Source organism: Mastigoproctus giganteus, chromosome 13 (assembly GCF_048544385.1).
Source record: "Mastigoproctus giganteus isolate SK-2022 chromosome 13, ASM4854438v1, whole genome shotgun sequence".
Lineage (NCBI taxonomy): Eukaryota > Metazoa > Arthropoda > Arachnida > Uropygi > Thelyphonidae > Mastigoproctus > Mastigoproctus giganteus.
Window position 1 is genome coordinate 49,358,689 of NC_143587.1, and position 18,915 is coordinate 49,377,603.

General features: G+C 39.2%; 1 protein-coding gene across 1 annotated transcript in view; it reads right to left on the reverse strand.

The window, feature by feature from the left end:
- Positions 1–18,915, reverse strand: part of mRpL47 (mitochondrial ribosomal protein L47) — a 90,949-nt gene that overhangs the window by 54,065 nt on the left and 17,969 nt on the right. The gene's annotated exons all lie outside the window — the stretch shown is intronic.

The following is an 18,915-nucleotide window of genomic DNA, read 5'->3' on the forward strand; positions in this document are numbered from 1 at the left end:
AGGGTTGTAAAAATCGAACAACACATTCAGTAATTTAATGTCTAGACAATGTGTTAATGCATACAAATCATTTGCTGTTGCACACAAAATAGAAAAAACAATCCATAACACAGTGCTCGAACGTACGACTGCTATCAACATTAATGTATGCATGCGTTGAGAGATCCTCGGAGTGGTGCATATCTGCTGCTAATAGCATAAACAAGTTATGTCATTTTATGTTCAGTACAGGTACAGACATGAAAACGGAAGCGGCTTGCAGGATTTATCAAGAATGCTTCCTGGGCAGAAGGTTGCCTCACCACACAACATTTGCTGCAATACACCAAAGATTGCAGGATAGTGGCTCTTTCGGTATGAATATGCACGATACTGGACGTCAACACACTGCTAGGACACCCTGGTTTGAGGAACAGGTTTTGCAGATCTTTGCTAATACTCCTACCAGCACAAGTGCCATTGCATGCCGATCGGGTGTGCAGCTTTGTTTGGTGTGGGATGGGGTGTACGAAGCCAGACTACATCCTTTCTGATGCCAGAAAGTGCATGCACTAGAACTTGCTGACTTTGCCCACCGTGTCGAGTTCTCCCACTGATTTTTACAGGAAATCAATTTGCAGCCTGATTTTTCCAATAATGTGCTTTACACTGATGAGGCATTTTTCACCCAAGAGGGACTGTTCAACAGCCGCAACAGTCGTGTGGGCAGAGAATAATCCCCATGCAATGGTTGAACATGGCTACCAACACAGGTTTAGCGTCAATGTATGGGCTGGTATTGTGAGAAACATTTTAGTTGGACCAGACATGTTGCCTGCACATTTAGATGGATGACTCTGCATTTTCTAGAGCAAACACTTCCAGAGTTGTTGGAGGATGTTCCTCTGATTTTCCGAACACAAATGTGGTTCCAACATGATGGCGCACCACCACATTTTCACAGACGTGTACACACAGCACACTTACATACAACCTTTCCAGGCATATGGATTGGTCAAGGTGGACCTGTAGCCTGGCCAGCAAGGTCACCTGATCTGACTTGTTTGGACTTTTTCTTTTGGGGATACATGAAGACTTTTGTGTATGAAACACCAGTGGAGGAACTTATAGCAGCGATTGTCACAGCAAGCGCAGAGATACAAGACAATCCTAGGAACTTCCAACGCCTACAACATTCAATGATGCGTCGGCGTGAGTTATGCATTGAACATCATAGACACCAGTTTGAGCACTTCTTATGAATTGTGTTTTCTATTTTGTGTGCAACAGCAAATGATTTGTGTGCATTAAATGGCATTAAATTACTGAATGTGTTGTTTTGATTTTTACAACCCTTTAATAGCTTTCTGCTGCTATAACGACTCATTTACGACCTATGTTTACTTGACAAAAAATGTTTCTTTTGGTGCAGTAGTAGTAGTAGTGGCATGTGATGCAAGAAAGCAAATGTATGAGCTTATGCAGCATCAGCCAAAAAAAAAAAAAAAAAAAATCACACCATTCCCTCCAAATGCCTGTCCAGTTCCCCCTTAAATTTATTCAACCTATCAACTTCCACAACGACAGATGGAAGTTTGTTCCAGCAATTAACCACCCGCTGGCTAAAGGCAAATTTCCACACATCTAATCTACATCTGTCTTTTCTTAATTTGATTTATGCCCCCTTAGGTTCATAATCTGAACAAGTGGAAGGATCCCATCAGAATTCAGCGTGCTGAACCCAAAGGCCTTATACACCTCAATCAGATCACCACGCAGGTGCCTAGTCTCCAGCCACTGCAATTTGCAGAACTTAAGCCTCTCTTGATAAGAGGATCCCTTCATTCCCCTCACCAATCTTGTTGCCCTTCTCTGTACACGCTCAAGTACATTTGTAAATCTACATCCTTCCTAAAATGATCCCTCCAGACCTGTATGCAGTACTCAAGGCGTGGCCTGACCATTGCCTTATACATCAAGTTTGTCGGTAGAGTTTCTCTGCACCCTGTATATATATGGGTGACCACAGTGCCATTAGATTTTTTTTTTTAAATTTCATTATTTTATTTGGCTGGTGCAGCATAAGCCATAGGCTTCCTTCAACATGTGGCCATTGCTAATACTAATTTTCAGCAATGCTTGCAATGTCTATAATCCCTAACTATTTCTGCTACACTGCTTCCATCCCAGTAAAGTTTACTATAAAAGCCTGCTCTAGTTAAGTGAGAGGTACTGTGCTCCTACCACTATGGTATATTCATCTACATTTTATGCCTTCCTTTCATTCTGTATTGATACACGAGTAGCAGGAGGCATAGAAATCATTCAGAGCACACCTTTCCAGGCCCCATGGTGATTTTTAATGAATTCTGTTTTTCATATAATACTTTTCTGCATCTTTCAAATAACACACTTGCCAAACCTGGTTGCATTTCCCCCACTGGATCACACTCTAAACAGGGACATTTTAATTGTGGTAACCCAGTATATTGTCAATACCACTATCCTTATTCTCATCTCAAATACTTGAGAGAGAAAAAATGAAACAATATGGCAGATTAATAGCCAGAATAACAAGAAAGGACTGGGGGCTCAAAAAATGCACGCTAACATTGTACTATAAAGCCTTCTTCACCCTGGGGATTACATATGCTTCCCCCATGTGATTGCATAGGGCCACACTTGTGGTTAACAAAAAGATCTTGGACACTATACAACGCTCAATTCTCCTTGTCATCACCCATGCCTGACGTACTGTTAGTACGCATGGCCTCCAAGTTCTGGCGGGGGTCCTGGACCTAGAAGTTATACGCTGTGGAATGACGTACTACCTGACCAAAGGATTACCCTACACTCTGGGAGAATACACCATTAACCTAGCAGGGAATAGAAGAGAAGAATGGACCAGACTTGAGAATCATGTGTAGCAGGCATGGCAGGAAAGGTGGTCTGCTTCAACAAAAGGGGAAATTACCAGGAAGTTCCTGCCTACAGTCGGATGCATGTATCCTAGAGCCCTCCCTCCTGGTTTCACCCAGATCTATTTACTTTTCTCCTGACAGGCCATGGTGCCTTCAACACCAAATTAACCTATTTTCAAATAACAGAAGACCCCCTTTGCACATGTGGAGAGACAGAAAATGGTCCCACATTATGTACAGCTGCAACCATTATGAGGACCTCCACTGTTGACTTATGATGGAACTAACATATTTACTAGCAGGACTGGAGCATCACCTTCTAGAATCAAAGGAGGAGTTCCTGGCCTTCACGAAGTTTGTGCAAGAGGTGTTTTCTAAGCAGAGGACACTTACTGCTATTCATCACAACTAAAGCCAGTAACTGAATGAAACAACTCAACCTAATTGAACAGAAACATTCAAATGGAAAGATTGAGTTAACCACACTAACAACCTTCTGCAACAGGACTGGGAATGGACAAGGAATCAATGCAGTCCACTGCTCACCTGTCTCAAGATCCCTCTGTGGCGGAAGACACCAGTGATCACCAAGTCAGCCTTGACTCTACACATCTCCTGAACCTGACACCAGCAGCTGTGACCTCTGAGACGAACACACCGGACATGACTATTGGTGTAGCTTGCTGCCAAGGCCATTGGCCTTCCCATACCAGTGCACTCTTGCACGGTACTTTCTTCCTACTTCTTGGGTGGGTGGGGGGAAGAGAATTCTATTGTCTCCTCCCCACCCCATTTTCTTCCCTCTGGTGGGATATGGGCATGCCTCACTGACCATCTGGGGTCACCTTCTCTATTGTTGTTGTTTGGTTTTTAGGAGCATTAGCAACTTAGGCCATATTGCTCCGGGGATATGCGGTGGTCATTCCTTGACCTTTCCACATCCTCCGTATTTGGTAGGCACGGGCTCAAACCCTGGTCTAATCAAGAAGCGTGTGCTATGCACTGCTGCTCCTGCCCACCTGGCTATGGAGGCGCCCCTTCTCTACTGATCCCCCCAAGTCTTCAGTTTTTCTAATATTTCTAATTTTAACAAGTATTAAACAAGTATAAAGCCATGTGCAAATCATGGCTTTATATACTGGGTGGTTATAAAATAAGTTTCCCTATTCAGGAGACCCTAGTGTCAAAATGGTTAGAGTTAGCACTGTGAAAATCGGTGGATATGTCATTTAGGGTATGGGGAAACGATCTGTAGAAGAAAAAAAAATTAGTTCAAATTTCTGCCACTAGCAGGGAAAATGGCGCTGCACATATGTAAAAGTTGTCATTTACTTCAAGATGTGCTGCTTACACAAATGACATCCTATTAGATAAATGCAGAAAGGCCAACACCACCGTCAATAACTATTATGGCTCTTACAAAAAAGTAATGTGCTCTTAGTAAAACTGTTCTACCAGAATAATAGTAACGCTAATGCAGCACTACGTGAATATCGTAAACTTAAAGATTTGAATAAAGGACCTTTGATGTCAGTGGGGCTTTGAAAACTAATAAAGAAATTTGAAGCAACCAGGGAGTTAGGTGTAATTCCAGGCAGGGGACGACCACATATCGGAATAGAGCTAGTGGATGAAGTGGCGGTTGCAATGGTCAGAATGCAAAACACTACCAGTCAATAGTGCCAGAGGTGCGTCAAGAGACTTGAACCTTCCTTGGTCTAATGTACGTAAAGTGCTTCGAATAATTTTACACTGGTTCCCATACAAAATTCATGTAGTGCAAGAACTAAAGTCTTGTGATCAGCAACAACGAATAGACTTTGCTCTACGATTTCTGGCTCATATGGAACTTGACGATACATGGGCTCGAATGATCTTGTGGTCTGATGAGGCATATTTCACTCTTCATGGGGCTGTAAATATACAAAACTGCTGAATATGGGAAACTTCTCATCGATCTGATGTGCATGAAAGATCACTACAAAGTCCATACATTAGTTTGGTGTGGGTTCACAGAAGAGTTTATAATCAGACTATTTTTCTTTGAAGAGTCTACATCTCATGGCCCCATAAGGTGTATGGTAACTAGTGCACGGTACTGCGCTCTTCTAAGAGATTATATTATTCCCACTCTGCAAGAAAGGCAATGCTTAAAGACCATTGTGTTCATACAAGATGGTGCCCCTCCCCACATTGGTTGACAAGTGAAGGAACTGTCCAATCAACATTCAGAATGATCGCATTATTTTTAGACTTTCCGCAGTTCTGATCACAGATCTCAATCCCTGTGATTTCTGGCTATGGGGATACTCAAAAGACAGAGTTTACCGTGGCGGCATACAGATGCTTGTCGATTTCAAAGCAAGCATTAAATAGCATGTAACCAACATCCCCAATGAGATGCTATGCAAAACTGTGTCACACACAGTCCTCCGTTTTCAGAATTTCATCTCAAATGAAGGAAAGTACATAGAACAATATCTGTAGATTTCTAAGTTCTGATATTAAAATCCAATCCTAAGTATTCCACCTCATGTTTACAGTGCCAATTTCTCCCCTAGTGGCAGAAATTTGAACTATTTTTTTTTCCCTTTTACAAATCGCCCCATAATCTAAATGACATACCAACCGATTTTCACAGAGCAATCTCCTCAACTTATGCAATACTCAACTTATGGAAATTTGACTTTACGTAAGTTTTTGCCAGCCGGTGCAAACTTAAAAAAATTGTGGAAACGTATTTTGCATCCCATAGGAATAAATGGAGGTATTATGAAAATATCGTAATGTGAACTCAATAACACATTGTTTCTTTTCTTTTTTTTTTTTTTTTTTAATTTGTTCCAAATCCTTGGAAGTTGAAAGTTTCGCTATATTACTAAGCTATTTATCTCTCTAAAAGATCATATTTATAATGGAAATTGCACTACCCTTTTATCATTATCGTATGTTCTGTTATAAGAAAAAGTGGTGGAAACAGTAAGTGTTTCTACCACTTTTTTATATTTTTTTCTTAAAGCTCACACAAAGTTGTCTTCAATGTGAACATTAGTTTTTTCATTTAAATCCATTTTAGAGGGAAAAAAATACTTTAAAATTCTTAAACTCCATTGAATAAAAAACATTAAAAAAAAAATACACAATATTCAATATTAATATTAACTTAATTGAAAGAATCAATTTTCAGAGTCAGAAACAACTGTCATATGGAGAGAGAGATGTTAATTCCTTGCTGGTAGAGGGTTCTGGTGAAACAGGTCCAGTTGATGAAGTCCAGTTGCCTTACACCTTGGTGCTGCTTCCTTATTACTGTATATCAAAATTCTCTAAAATGTTCATAATATGGAAGCACATCAGGGTCGTTCTGATGATGATTCAATATAATGTATGATGTCATCCATATGATGTTAAAACGCCACAGCCATCCATCACTCCCTTGAAATTTTAGGCCCACGCTATTCACAAATTAAAAAAATTTCCTTCAGGAGAGAAATTTTTTGTCCATTAAATCGAGGGCCTACTGTATTGATTTGAACTTGTGGATGGTCACTCACACAGCAACAGAACTTTTCTATATTTACTGGAAGGCTATTTTCTATGCAGCATGTTAGAGGGACAAGAAAAGCAATGCTCTCATCTGATTATCAATACTGACTCCTCATGCATTAAGACTCTCTGGATAAAGGAATCATTAAGTGGCAATGATCATAGTGTACTGATGTGTAATTTACTGAAAGATACAATAAATGGATGGGATTTTACTTTGGAAAATACCACTATAATGATCTTAGATAGTTTTTAACTTTTTTCCATTGGGACCAACTGCAAATTCTAAATGGAAAGCATTAAGGGACTTAATCATAGAAGCTAGCAGGCTTTTTATACCAACTAAGAGATACTGTTCAAGGTTTAGACCTAAAGGAACTGCATGAACTGATAACAATAGTGGCAAAGAGAAAAAATGCATAGCATAATTATATAAGAGCAAAGAAACTCTAGACCCAAGTGATTCTGCAATGCTTACAGGGGAAATTTTTCTCATCATGGCCAGCTTGGTTGATAGAATTTATTCTGTAAAGATGATATTCACATAAACAGGGGAGGTGTGTGGGTTTTTGCTAATACCATTGAGTGGACATTAAGGGTTCAAAGAACTGCTATTTCAGGAGTTATGGAGGTTGGTACACGATCGACTAAGGTCAGTATCATGGAACAAAACTACGCTTGTACCCTCTCTGAGAGCAACGATTATGCAACCATTAATTACTCTAACCCACTGAAAGAAAAACTGTAATAGAGAAAAAATCTGCTAACACTCTAGGATCACACGGGAAAAAACTTAACTTTAATGGGCATATCAGGGATGTCGTAGACAATAAAGTACAAAACTTAATTTCTAAACAGTAATGCGAGCAGTACTGTAAACAAATTAAATGACTGAGCTTTTGATAACAGTGTCCTCCCCAGAAAATTTTTCCAGCTGGGTGGCATTATGAAGTAGCTGGGTGGGGAAGTGTAATACTTTTCAATATTATAAAATTTTCTGTTATTTATAAATGTGACTTAAGCGATCCAGAGCAAAAATTGCATAATTTAACATTATATGCTCTTGTCGCATAGTATATTTGAATTAATATTGATTGAGATCAGTGAGCAGTACCATACGGTACAGCGAGAATCGCTTAAATTTTAGGCTGGCAGTCAGTTAAATTCACTGGGCAATACACCCATTCAATAGGTCCTGGGGAGAACACTGGATAAAGTCAACTAATGCTGATATAATTGGACACTGAGACGTGGTGCCACTCAGAGATATGGAATGAAGAATTTCATTTTTGTGAATATTAGTATCAGAGTATTAGTAAGGTGATGATGCAAGGAAGCAAACTTTCTGCATCAACTAAATAAATAAAATAATCATAATAAAAATTCGTATAAAACAGAATATTCATACTACTCCCATTCCCAACAACATAATCATTATTTAATTCTGCTTTAAACTGAGTCAGACTCATGCTGTCCACCATGTTGAGTGGCAATTATTCCAGTGTTTGACAACCTTCTGTCCACAGACAAACTTCATGAAATCCAATCTTCTTTATTCTCCAAGATTTTATATTTATGTCCCCTCATTTCTGTCTCACCCATGAGGGAAAGCAAACCATTCTCCATCATTTTACTCAATCCCTTTAATGACTTATATACCTTAATTATATCTCTGTTTAGAAGCCTAGTTGATAAACCTTGCAGTTCACACCTTCTAAGCCTTTCCTCATATGTGCACAGCTTTGCACTCATCACCAATCTTGGTTGTTATGCTTTTCTTAATCCGCTCCAGAAGGGTTTTCTTTTTTTTTTTAGGTGTGGTCTCCACAGCTGACTAAAATATTCCAAGTGCAGTCTAATCATCACCTTGTAAAGAAGAATAATGACACCCTCCCTATTAGCAAAGGCCCTGTAAATCATATACAGGAGGCTATGTGCCTTCCCAACTGCCTCTTTACATTTCATGTCAGATTGAATCATAACACTTTTTCATTTTTTTTTTTTTTTCATTTTGAACCACTTTTAGCTTGTCATTTCCTGCTAGCTTGTATGTGACTCCAGAATTTCTATTCCCTCAAATGCATAACCTTACATTTAGAAGCATTAAACTAGTTGCCATTTTTTGGATAAAATATGCAACCAAAGTATTTTTGAAGCAACATGACCTAGCTAAGATTGTTAACCACCCTTCCTACCTTCAAGTCTTCGGCAAACTTCGACAGCTTACATTGGATATCCTCGTCAATTATCATTTATGAAAATTAAAAATTGGAAGGGACCCAACACTGATCCCTGAGGATCCCCATTTGTTACACTGGTCCACCTTGAAGACTGGCCATTTATGACAACCCTCAAATATAATGTCAAAATGTTACCTGCATCCAACTGTTTAATAACTACATCATACTAATTTACCAGATTGATCAGGCATGTTCTCCCTTAACAAACCCATGCTAGGATCTATTCAAGGTGTTACTCCTGTTGAGGTTGTCCTGAATGTGTCCTTAACCATACACTCCACAATCCTCCCTACCAAATTCAAACTCACTGGCCTATGGTTAACTACATTCCCTTTGGAATCACCTTTGTAGATTAGGGAGACATTAGCACTTCAGTCCAAGGGAATTTTTCCACAGCTCAATGACACTCTCATTAATTACAATATATTGTGCGTTCAGGAGAGATAGGAAGGAATGGAGGAGCGGATAAAGCTTCTCATCAAAAACTGCCTGAAGGTGGCAAATATAATCTCTGAGTCAGATTAATGTAACGTGGATGTTGAGTCAGTGCGGTGTGAAATGACTTGGTGTAAAGGGAAGATGATAGTTGGAGGGTGTTACAGGCCACCTAACTATGTTCAAACAATGTTGATGATCTGAAGGTGGGAAGGGTGGGTAACAATCCGAGCCAGGCCATGTTGCTTCAAGAAGATTTTGATTGGTTGCATATATGGTCCGAAAAATGGCAACTAAAGTTTAATGCTTCTAAATGTGAGGTTATATATTTGGGGAACAAAAATCCTGGAGTCACACACAAGCTAGAAGGAGGCAAAGTAGTTCAACAAAACTAAAAGTTTACAAACTAAAAGTTTTTTTGTTTTTTGTTTTATTATATTATTTTATTTATTTTTTGTTTACAAAAAAAGGTCTGCTTCTATTTTTATTATTTTTTTTACTCCAAACGAAAAAGGCATTAGGCCCCATAGTACTTAGTACCATGCATAGGTTGAAAGTTCAGAAGATGAAAGAAGATACTTGTAGACATTAGACTTTAATTTCTGTATATTGTAATTGTCAGAAAATATGTATGAAGAAGGTTGTTCCAGAAAATGGAAGAAGAAAAGTTGGTTCTGTGAGTTTTAAGTTGTACAGTTAAAGAATGCTGACTGGTCAAAGCATGTGCTCAGACTGGTTTGGAAAAGAGAGCAGGAATTACAGAAGCTAATTCAGAAGGACAGTGCCCATAGAAGTATCTATAGAAAAGGCATGCAGTAGAAACAGAAAGTCTATGAGACATAGGGTGCAGAGACTTTGTTAGAGATGCATCATTAATTAACCTAACTGGAATATAGAAGCCTGAGAGAGGTTTAGGGAGCACTGTCCCAGATCCGGGAACAATATTCCATTGTAGAGTGGATTTGCGATTTCTATAAAGTTAACAACTGTTTGAAAGAAAAGCAGTGCCGAGAGCTAAAGAGAAAACCCAGTTTTTTAGATGCAGAGGAAGCCATATTTGTAATGTGCTTATTGTTGTTGTTGTTCTGGAGGCTTAATGGCACATAAGCTGCTAAAGCTATAATGTGCCTATTCACTTATGATATTAAAACATGAGTTTTCCCTAGATCAAAAGAAAATCTGAAATCAGAAATAATTGAAAAGCCCAGTTTGCCGGAGAAAGTCAAAAAATTCGGAAATATTTGCCTTATCACCAATGAGATTTTCAAGAGTTATTGGTTTATGAAGGTTAACCAGTGATATCAAGGATGAAGTTCTGGCTTGTTTATAATAGGGGCAGCCAATAAGAATATGTTTTACAGTCAAATTATTAGAACAATGTGTACATTGTGGTGGATCATCTCCTGTGAGTAAATGAAGGTGGGTCAGATGGGTATGTCCTATTCTTGCCCTTGAAAGGACTACTTCTTCTTGTCTCGATGTACGGATACTGGAGCGCCAAATTTTTGGATCATGTTTAAACTGAAAGAGTTTATTATTAGTCTGAGAGTGCCAGAGTGCTGTCCATTGTGATAGGCAAGCAACATGAACGGTTAGTGCATAATCTGATGCTGGAACAGGGATATTGGTTAAATCAAAGGTAGTTGGGTTTTTTGCAGCTTTATCAGCCAGTTCATTGCCTAAAATACCGGAATGGGCTGGAATCCAGCAAAAAGTGACCAGTTGGTTGCGTTCTTTAATTTGCAGTAATAAGCTTCTGATTTCATCAAGAACAGGGTGAACTTTATCTGAGGAATTACATAATGACATGATTGAGCTGAGTGAATCAGTGTAAATAACTGATTTTAAGGAACTGTCAGAATAGAGATTTTCTAAAGCTAGTTTTATTGCATATAATTCAGCAGAAAATATACTAAATTCTGATGGAAGTGAAACTGATACAGTTGTATTCGGAAACACTGCAGCTGCTCCAACATTTGAATTAGATTTAGAGCCATCTGTGTAAATTGGGGAGAAATCAGTATATCTTTGAGTGTGAACTGCATGAATTTGGTTGACATTTGATGCTTGCAAAGTATTCTTTCTCCATTGACAAAGGTAAGTGTCACAGGTTGGAAGAGGAGGAGGAGCCCATGGTGGCTGAGTATAAGTTGCCACCTGCTTTACGGAATGGATGGAAATATTCCAGATTTGCACCAATTCAAGAAGACGAAGACCAGCTGGCTTTACTATACTAGGTTTGTTTCTGTATAGGATTTCTAACGGTGAGTTGAAAAGGTATGACTGAAAGGGATGAGAGGCACAACTTTGTATCTTGACAGCATATTTGAGTAACAGTGTTTTCCTGCGTAAAGTTAGTGGGGGCTCGTGAGCATCAATGTAGAGACTATGTGCTGGCGACGTTCGGAATGCTCCGATTGCAATTCTCAAAGCACTGTGCTGAATTGGATCAAGCCAGCGTAATACACTCTTTCTGGCAGAATCATAGATTGGAGCACCATAATCGAGACGGGATCTGATTAATGCCCTGTATAAACGAAGAAGTGAAGTACAATCTGCACCCCACGTTTGGGCAGATAAAGCTCTGAGTATGTTTAACTTTTTTAGACATGAAGTCCGTACATTTTTAATATGATCTAGGAAATTTAACTTGTTGTCAAGGATTAATCCAAGAAATCTGATGTTACTGGTAACCGGGACAAAGGTGTTAGAAATTTGAAGTTCAGGATCTGGATGAAGTTTGCGTTGTCTACAGAAGTGGATGGCAACTGTTTTCTGCTGCGAGAGCCAATAGCCATTCAGGCTCGCCCATTGTTGAATTTTATTAAGTGATATCTGAAGCTGTCTTTCAATAGACCTCATGTTTTGAGAATGACAAGAGATGGAAAGGTCATCTGCATAAAGGTAAGTCTCAACTGTATTTGGAAGCTGCTTAGTGATAGAATCTATTCTCAGAGCAAAAAGAGTGGCACTCAGTACTGATCCCTGTGGAACACCTTCTTCCTGGATGAAAGTTGTGGAAAGGGCATGTTGGTATCGAACTTGAAATGATCGAGTATGTAAGAAGTTCTGAACAAATATAGGAAGATTGCCTCGTAGTCCGAGAAGGTAAAGATCACTAAGTATACCATACCGCCAGGTGGTATCAAAAGCCTTCTCTATGTCTATTGAAACCATTACTAGATGTTCGTGTTTGACAAAAGCATTACGGATGGCAAATTCAGCCTTGCCCATAAGATCTAGGCATGACCTGTTTTGACGAAAGCCATATTGACTATGGCTCATTAGCTGTTCCGACTCTATGATCCAGACGAGTCTTCTGTGGATAATTTTCTCAAGAATCTTGCTGAGGCAGCTGGAGAGAGATATGGGTCTATAGCTATTGGGGTTGGATGGATCTTTTCCAGGTTTCAGGAATGCCAAAACTGTAGAGTGATGCCAAGAAGTTGGAAAAACATTTTCTAAAAATATGCGATTGTAAAAGACCAGGAGGCAACGCAAAGCTTTGTCATCAAGATGTTGTAGCATGACATAATAAATCCCATCTGGCCCGGCAGCACCATTGCGGGCGGTTTTAATGACATGTAAAAGTTCAGAATATTGCAGAGGTTTGTTATATGGGAGAAGACGAGCAGTTTGAAAATGAACAGCATGCTTTTCTTCAGTGTTTTTCATTCTTTGGAATGAGGTAGGATAGGCTGTTGCTGCTGAGATTTCGGCAAAAGTATTGCCCAAAGCATTAGCTATATCTGCTGGATTAGAGAGATCTTTCCCATTCCAAGAGAGGATTGGAGAAGGTATGGTAGGAAACTTACCAGACAGCTGTCTAATTTTTTTCCATATTATTTTGGAATCAGTATTTCTGTGAAAACTGGAGGCAAAACGAGTCCAGGATTCTTTCTTTGCTTGCTTTTGTATGAAGTGTGCTTTTGCCCTTAATTTCTTATAGTTAATGAGATTGACTGTGCTCGGATATTGCCGAAACAAATTCCATGCTTTATTTTTTGCTCTCTTTGCTGTGGTGCATTTGTCATTCCACCAGTAATTATGATGCTTTCGGCCCGGGGGATTTGATAGTGGTATTGTGTTTTTAGCCACATTTAGAAGATGCGAAGTGATGTAATCTGTCGCATCATCAATATGTTGGAGGCGGATTTTTTCCTCATCAAGGTCGATTGATGATTGAAATTTTTCCCAGTCTGCTCGGACAAATTTCCACTTTCTGCAGGGTTGAATTGAAGGAGTCTTTGCTGTCAGAAAGTTGCATACTATTGGGAAGTGGTCACTGCCCATGGGATCATTTATTACATACCACTCTATAGTTGGGACTAGTACTGGTGAACAAATTGAGAGATCTATTGCTGAAGTGTGTCCTGCTGGGAGCTGTACGTGTGTCGGTGCACCAGTATTGAGTATACTGAAATTTAGTGCCTCTAAAAAGCTTTCAATTAGTCGGCCACGTCTATCCAATTTGGGAGAGCCCCATAATGGGTGGTGCCCGTTAAAGTCCCCTAATATACAAAGAGGTGGAGGTATCTGTATAAAGAGGTCTTCAAGATCTTTTAAAGAGTAAGTACGGTTTGGTGGTAGGTAGATTGAGATAAGTGTTATTGCACTATGGAGAGTAATGCGAACAGCAACAGCTTCTATTTCAGTTTGGAGTGGGATATGTCTAGTTGGGATCTTCGAGTTTACTAGGATTGCTACACCACCATGGGCAGCATTAGCGGTATTTCGATCTCTTCAATAAAGGCAATAGTTCTTTATCGAAGGAGAAATTTGTGAGGTCAGGTAAGTTTCCTGTAGACAGAAGGCAACTGGAGAATATCGGTTAATTAGGTATTTAATATCGTCAGTGTTGCAACGAAAACCTCTGCAATTCCATTGTACGATACTGTGGTTCATTTAGGTTTAGTTGAGGATGATTCATCAGACTGTTTTTTGTTTGAGCACTTTTTCCGGTCTTTTTTTGGGAAGCTGGGGCGCCCAGTATCCATAGTGTCAATTGCATGAGGTTCTAGTATGGGTTCCTCAAGATCTGAGTGTACATCTACTTCCATACTATTGGTGGATGATTCAGGTTTCTTGTTGTCTTTGGTAGTTTTTAATTTTTCTTTATCATGCGAGACTGTCCGAGTATCAGTTGGGATGCTGATTGGAGTGTTGGTCGACTCACTGGTTTTACTTTGATGTGTGTCTTTTCCTGAATTAGATAATGTATTTTTAACCCAATTAGCCATAGATGTGCTGGGGGGTATTGATACATCTGTTTGTACTGCTGTTGTATTAAAGCTTCGAGTGCGAGATGCATAAGAACGACTGGGTATGGTCAACATAACCTGTCTGCGTGCCTCAGGGTATGTGACTTTGTGTTTTCAATTTTATATTTTTGAATTTTCTTCCCTGTTTTCCACATTTCACAGGATTTTGAAAATGCTGGGTGACTTTCTTTGCAGTTGGGGTAAATGGGACTTGAGGCTGAACAGTCTGCTTGTGTATGTTCCTTGGAACCACAAATAGGACAAATAGCTTCTCCTCTGCATGCTTGTTGGGAATGTCCATATTTTTGACATTTAAAACAACGAATGGGATTTGGAATATAAGCCCGAATTCGGCAGTTTAAATAGCCAGCTTTTACTGAGGATGGCAAATCTGGGGTACTGAAGGTTAAAATGATTGACCTAGTTGGGACGAGATTTCCATATTTTTTAGTCATTATGCGTTTGGCGTTTGTTACTTTTTGATTACTCAGTTCTTGAACTAATTCCTCTTCTGATATTGTAAGTAGGTCCCATTCGGTTATAACGCCTTTCGAGGAATTTAAGGTGTTGTGTGGAGTAATAGATACTGGCAAGCCACCGAATGTCGTTGTTTTGAGCAGCCACTCGGAATGTTTGGAGTTGGCTGTTTCAATTAATAGGTCTCCGGATTGCAGTCGTTTAACCATTTTTGGTGTTCCAGCAATCGATTCCAGAAATCTTTGGATGATGAATGGTGATAATTTTCCGACAGGTTGGTTGGAGAGAGAGTGTATCACCAGAAAATTTGGCATTTCATTGCACTGCATTTCTCTTCGGAGCCTTTTTGGTTGGTTCAGTTCTTCATCATTTATTTTATCTAGCCTTGAGTTTGAAGGCTCTAGAGGTGGATATTCATTTTTATCCATCGTTGCTCCTTTTAGCCCTTGGGGATAACTTTTCCCCCAGATTACCGGCCCCGCCATGGGGAGGCAGGAGCAGTGCCGCTCGGAGGCCAAGCGGTTGAAGTGTTAGTTGATTAGTAGAACAAGAAATATAGGAAAAAGAAAGGTGTGTTTCCTTTCTGTGTTCTAACTAGTGGTTTTCAAGTATAGAACTAGTTTTAAAGAAAAGCTGTTGATAGAAATGTAGGAACTTAAAAGGAAATAACTTCAATCACTTTACAAGAGCTCTCTATATATCACAAGAATATCGCTTGACCTCGAAATACACTTGGCACCCGGGCCGTAATGTGCTTATACAAAGAGAGATTAGAAGTCAGGGTAATCCCCAATAGAGATATATCATTTTGCCTAGAAATCAAAGTATCATCAAAGATGAGCACAGGAGCAGAAGAACCCTTTTTATAAGATAGGACAGAGTTTTAGAAGGATTGAAATTAACCAATATATCTTTGGGCCATTAGAGAATTACCTGGAGATCAACATTTAAGGAATTGGTAGTGGATATTTGAGAAGTCGAAGCTGTTTGAATAGGGCAAGGTTTCTCAAACTGGAAAGTGGGATGCAGTGCTATCGTCAGCAAAGCTATGGATAGGATTTTCATACAATGGAAGACAGTCAATAATAAACAAGAGGAAAAGGTAAAAAAAAAAAAAAAAAAAAGAACTGAACTTTGAGGAACAGCAGCATTAGTGCAAAAGTGAGAAGACAGAGAGCCATTTACCATCATCCACAGTGAGAAGTCAGAGAGAAAACTTGATACCCAATTACAAAAACAGTTAGCATTCCATAAGGTAGAAGATAATTCAGAAGACCTGTATGCCAAAAAAAAATCAAAAGCCAGAGCAGCTGCTTGAGTTTCACCAAACTTTTCTACTGAATTTAGCATTAGTAGAGGCATATAATGCAAGCTTCTACAGAATCAGTCAAAAAAAAAAACAAAAAAAAAAAAAAAAACTTCCCATTTCACCCACCCATTCACTCCAAAAATTTGTCCAGTTCTTCTTTGACTTTATTTAAGCTATCAGCTTCCATAACAACCAAAGGAAGTTTGTTCCAGCAATCATCCACCCACTAGCTAAACACAAATTTCTGAACCTCTATTCAACAACTGTCTAATCCCAATTTGAATTTATGTCCCCTCGGGTGCATAGCAGGAGGAAGGATCCCATCAGCATTGAGCTTGCTCAAACCATTCAAGGCTTCATAAAACTTAATCAGATCACCTAGCAGATGCCTAGTCTAAAGATGCTGCAATTTACAGAACTTAAACCTTTCTTGGTAAAAGCAATCCTTTGTTCCCCTTATCAATTTCATTGCCCTTCTCTGTACTTGTTCCAGCAGCCTTACATCATTCTTAAAATGAGGCCTCCAGACTTGTATGTATTACTCAAAGTGTGGCCTGACCATTGCCTTATACAAGGGGATAATCACCTGCTTATCCCTACTATCAAAATTCCTGTATGTCATTGGCAAGATCTCATAAGCTGCTCTGGCATCCTCTCTGCACTGTCAGAAAACTTCATGTCTGACTGCACAATTACACCCAGGTCTTTTTCATTCTCCACTAACTTGAGTGCAGTACCACACAGTTGGTATGTTACTCTGGGTTACTGCTACCCATATGCACTACTTTGCATTTGTCAATGTTAAACTTCAGTTGCCACAGCTCAGCCCATCTACCCAAATTTTCTAGATCCTGTTGCAGTAGCATACTGCCATTACTGTCATTATCAACCCTGCAAACCTTTGTATCTTCTGCAAACTTGGACATTAAGCCTGATATACCTTCATCAATAACATTGATAAATACAGAAAACAACAATGGGCTCAACACCAAATCTGGGGCCTCCACTAATAACCTTAGTCCATGAAGAGCAGTGTCCATTGATTATCACTCCCTGTCTTCTCCCACTCAACCATCCCTTTTATCTATAGCAGCAACTTGTCCTTAATGCCATACTGCTCCAATTTGTACAGCAGCCTCCCACGTGCAACAGTATCAAAAGCTTTCCTGAAATCCAAGTATATGATATCAAAATTATTTTTTGCATTCAGTTCCTTTGTAATCACATCATAGTATCCAATCAAATTGATCAGATAAGACTTCCCCTCAACCAACCCATGCTGTCTGAACGATAATGGCAGTCTTGTCTAGATGATACTGTAATGTTTCTTTAACCAGTGACTCCATTACTTTCCCTGAACAGAAGTTAAACTAACAGGTCTGTTATTACTCATGCACCCTTTGTGAATTGAGGATACTTTTGCACATCTACAGTCCACAGGGACCTCTCCTGAATCGAAGAATGCTCATAATTATGGCTAAGGGTTTGTTTACGTCCTTTTTGCTGCCTCCTTTAATATAACTGGATAGATCCCATTCACACCAGGTACCTTCCTTATGTTTTAACTTCAACAATTTCTCCTCCACTTTGCTCTCAGTTATTACAAAATCATTTAGCTCCATGTTAGGGTTTGATAAACTTCTGGCCTTCACTTCCCTACAGAATTCCTCATGTGTGAATGTAGATGCAAAATACTCATTCAGTGTGTCAGCTACCTGAGCAGGATCATTAACAGTTGAACCATCGATATTAACTGGACCAATCTGATTCATCCTCTTCCTTCTAGAGTTTACATAAGTAAAGAACTCTTTGCTGGTTTTTTTGCATCCTTTGCCAAAGATTTCTCGTAATCTGCCTTCCCTTGCCTAACCTCCTTTGTGACTTGAGTTTGGATGACTTGTTTTTTTTTTTTTTTTTTTGTTAATTTGTATTTTTATAATTTTTTGTCTGATGCTGTATAAGCTTGCTAATTGCATAATTCACCAACACCAATACTAAGCTTGCTTAGCATTGGAAATCATGGAGATTTTTCTCATTTATTCATTCAACTTCTGTTCTCTGGAACAACCTTCCTTCATATGTATTTCCTGAAAATTACAATCTACAGAAGTCCACGTCTAATGTCAAAAATATCTTCTTTCATCTTCTCAACCTTCAACCCACTATAGTACTTAGTACCAGGGTGGGCACTAGGCTGGACGTCGCCCGCCTGCAAAGCTGAAATGGGCGCCCCTGCATTGCAAGGCAGGTGCCCCCAAACATACTAACACTTCGAAACAGCGCCCACCTGCAATGCAGGCCCTGCTTAGTACTATAGGTTCTAATACTACTCGTGTTTAAGGTTTTCATAAAAAAAAAAAAAGTTCTCCATGTACAATGGTCTCTCAATTAACATTATCCCTCTCATTGAATCCCATGCATATGATTAATGATCAATTTTCAATTAATGATAATGTTATTTTAGGCCATAAGCCTTGCTGTCATCATTTTTGGCCATTCAAAGCAATCTGAAGTCCCCATTCACTTTTGGCCAATGACTTAAGTGATCTGAAGCCACATGGTCACCTTTATTGGCACTAGGAGTCCATCTCTTTGAATATTCTGCCTTTTCAGTACAGCACTGATCTCTGATTTTCATAAGTTTTTGTGATTATACAAACATCTCTATCTTTGATTTTCAAATTTGTTGTAATTTCACTAATTTAAATCAATATTTATTTCCCCAAAAGTGAGAAAAGAAAAGAAGG